This window comes from Pteronotus mesoamericanus, unplaced genomic scaffold (assembly GCF_021234165.1).
Source record: "Pteronotus mesoamericanus isolate MK-2021 breed Mesoamerican mustached bat unplaced genomic scaffold, CSHL_Meso_final scaffold_651, whole genome shotgun sequence".
NCBI lineage: Eukaryota > Metazoa > Chordata > Mammalia > Chiroptera > Mormoopidae > Pteronotus > Pteronotus mesoamericanus.
The window spans coordinates 28525899-28529794 of NW_026555325.1; the positions used below are offsets into that span (position 1 = coordinate 28525899).

A 3896-nucleotide genomic window follows, 5' to 3' on the forward strand; every position below is an offset into this window, starting at 1 on the left:
TTACCTTCCAATGCTGGAACCCTGGGTTGCACAGTCTGTCTTGCTCCCCAGCTGTTCCTCTGGGCTTATCCACATGCGAATGTGGGACCGCCCAGTCAGCCAGCCCCCGCCTCACCTACCTGGCCTGCTGCCTTGACTTGCATCCCTTCTGCCCCAGCTGCCCATTTCCACCCCTCCTACCAGTCTGGATGAATGTTTCTTCTTTAGCTCCTTGATTGTCGGACTTTCATACAGTTCAATTTTCTGGCAGTTCTGGTTGTATTTTTAAATTTAAATTTGTTGTTGTCATTTCTTCCGGTTGTGCAAGGAGCAAAGCATATCTACCTATGCTTCCATCTTGGCCAGGAGTTGAGCTGATCCTTATAAAAGGAGTTCCTGGAATCATATTTCAACCAATGTGACTGAGACCTTTTCCATTTAATTAGAGCTGCCTAGCTATATCCTCATTTGCATTTTTACTCACCAATCAGAAAGGCTCCATGCTAACCAGTCAAGATAGTGCTTTTTTAGCCAAACTACAAGAGTTTGGAGTCCTCATTTGCATGAGCATGCATCAGTCAGGAATCAGAGGTGAGGACTCTTCTCAATATAAGGCAGCTTAACCTCTGTCTAGGTGGAACACACTTTCCCTTTCCACTGAAGACTGTATTTCCTGTGTTTCCGTGACTGGAGCTGAAACACCAAAGATGCCCTGGTGTACCAGAGCATAAGTGCCATCTGGGCTGACCAGACAAGAGCAGAGGTATCTAGGCAGAGAACGGCTAAGCTACAACACCAGGTCAAGCTGCCTTTCCCAAGACCACTTCATAGGTATCCTATTTCATAGTTTCATAATTGAGCTGTAACACTATTGAGCTGTTCCACAGTTGTGCTGTATCACAGTTGAGTTTTTGTGCTCAGTAGTGTCTCCCCCTTTACTGTACCCCAAATTGGGGATCTTTGTTGGCATTGAAATGATACCAACAGCCATCAGTTGATAATCTCTTGGTCAGATCAAGGATATACACCACAAACATTGACAAGTTATGACCACACATAAGGATCATAACTGCTTTCTAAAATATATATCTTTATGCTGTCTATGTGGAACTATAGAAATACTGCCTAATTTTAAAAATTCAAATAGCTAAAATATGACAAAAGAGTGAAAATCACCCATATTTTCTTTCTTGCTCTCTCTCCTCAAAAGAAATTGTTTGGAATATATCTTTTCAGAAATGTTTTAGGGCTCACATAAATATTCTATTAGAAATTATAACATTGTGGCCAAATTTTAAGCTAATTTAGAGTAATAACATACTCAGACTTTTCTTGACCTTCTAATAGATTGGTGATTCTGTCAAATTTTCTCATTCAAAGCAGAAATAAGTTGACTCTGTCAATCAATATGTAGCCCATGATAGCAGCTGAACACTATTGACTCTTACTTTTCAACAACATTATAGCTTAGATTATGTGCAATCTCACTGGTGAGAATGAAAAAGTATAGTGATAGAATGTTGTCTCTATTATATTATCTAAACCATGGCTTATTTGATTTATATGTACAAAGTTAGAGACAGTTTGAAATATGAAGTTTCTTATTGGATCCTTTAGCACTTCACTAAATCACAGGACAAGAAGGACCTGCAGCAATCATATAATGCACCCTTCTGTGAATGCTGAGACATAGAAGAGTTAAAAGACTTGTCTAAAGTTATTAGTGGCAGGTATAGATCATAACACTTACTTCAGATTTTGCTCAATTATACATCATTTCCTGGGATGAATCAATACTTTCAAACCTAAGATTCCAAATTATAGTTAGACTGTATTATTTTTTAAAATCTGTTTTTTACTTTATTTTCATACTAAATGAAAACTCCATAACTTTGTTCTGCTTCCACAGCAGCTCTTACAACTGTGTGAAATGTCAAGTTCCTCCCACAGTATATCTTTGAATGCTGATGGTAAAGCTTTTCTATAAATCCTATGAAATTGTGTTTCTTCTGTGCTAATTCCCTTGTTGGCATACTGATATTGGCTCAATCTAATCCTACATTTGTCACTTAGTTTTATTATTTCAAAAACTCCCTTTTGTGCTGTTGTCAATGTGGCATCTAAACTTAGCCCATGGATTCTATAAAATTCATTTCTTCACAAATTAAAAGGATTTAACTTGCTTCAAAAGCTTTATTATCGAGTATTTGCCAAGCCCCCAAACTATGTTTTTACAGAAAATGTAATCCTACTTGATATCGTTTTACTTAAGGTCTGCATGTGTTTCTGGCTCCAGACACTGGGTGAGGTGGTTTCCTTCATAAAGCAGGCTTCAGTGCTTACGTGGTGATGCTTGTCTAGCTATGCAGAGGTCACAAAAAAGAAAAGTTTCCAAGGTCTCAAGGAAAGTTCTAGAATACTTTGAGAGGGATTAAAGTTATTAAAGCTTTCCTCTCCAATGGTGGGAACTGGCTGACATTATAGGGCTGAGGTCATTTTGAATAGTGACTACAAAGAATAAACTTGGTAAACTATTGTTCTATCAGGTACTATCTTGGCATTCTGTTTCTCAGAAGGTGAAAAGATCTATTCTAAAGAGCCTTGGAAGTAAAGCATCTATATTTTATTATGGTCAATCAGAAACTTTTCCTTCCAGACATGGCTATATTTTTTTTAGTATGTGCAAACAAATGACCCAGACCTAAAGAGTAATGAAGAATGAGAGATTTCAAATCCCTTTTTATCTTATCTCTGGCTTTTAACTGTGACTGTTTTATCTGCACATAATATCACAAGTGACATGCTGGAAGCAACTATAGACATCAAAGTATTTATAGGCAAAATTATCCTAAATTGAGACTAACTTGACACCAGTTATTCTCGTTCTTGTCCCTCGGGTTTTAATTTTTCCACTTTGTATCTTAATTCTCTGTAACTTCTTGTGATGCTTTAAATTTTGGCAGTTAGTTTGCATTCACTTTTTCATTAAAACAAGTACTTACCATTCAGCTCTCCTTTTTCATGTACTTTTGATATTTAACCTTAAAAACTCTTGAGAAATTCCCCTTCCCAGCCCTAATTTCAAGTAATACCATTGGTTGCTTTAGTCCCTCCTTGAGAAGGGGCTTGGCTAGTCTCATCTTTCCTCAGAAACCACTCTGTCTCTGTTCTCTCAGCTTCACCAACACCAGTCATCCCCGACAAATCCAAGATGCTCACAATCATGCCTAGAATGACCCGGAGGTTCACAAACATCAACCATTTATTAAATATCCTTTGGGTTGCTTTTTTCCCAGTTAGTGGTACATTCAAGTAGTACATATGATACAGGGATTTAATATGTTTGTCGGTGTCATTTACACAAAGATTATAAACATTTTTGAATCAAATTTATGAACCCAAATTTGCAACTTCTATTTCCTGGAAAATACATTTATTTGAACACAAAGCAGTGTCAATGAAAAAGGTTAACCTTTTTTATTTTTTCTTCTGCACTTTTTCATGGAAATGAAACACGTTAATTGGTGCTCAGTAGTTGTGAGATGGGCTCTTAAAATATGGGATGCTTCACGAGTTCACGTGTCATCCCTGCGCAGGGCCCATGCTAATCTTCTCTGTATCGTTCCAAATTTAGTGCATGTGCTGCTGATGTGAGCACAAGGTTAGCCTTGCTATGTGGGGATTCATAAAAGTATACAAGAGTTTAGTGATGGTGGTGAAGTGCTCAGATAAGTGAGGTCAGGTGAAACGGGAAGCTCAAGAGACCATGTGTACATGACATGGACATGGCTGTGGAAGGGGAGACACAGAGCAGGATAACGAACCTCAGGGAGAGACAGCACCCATCCTGCCACTGCTCCTTCCAGGAGCTTAATTCCTTCATAGCAACCTAAAGGGCAAGCTATGACAGGTGCAGG

At 38.3% G+C, this 3896-nt stretch overlaps 1 non-coding gene across 1 annotated transcript; it reads right to left on the reverse strand.

Moving 5' to 3' along the window:
- Window positions 1–3530: 3530 nt before the first annotated feature.
- LOC129061990 (U6 spliceosomal RNA) lies at window positions 3531–3637 on the reverse strand. The gene has a single exon (XR_008528234.1). It is a non-coding gene; the product is annotated as a U6 spliceosomal RNA (small nuclear RNA).
- Window positions 3638–3896: the final 259 nt, after the last annotated feature.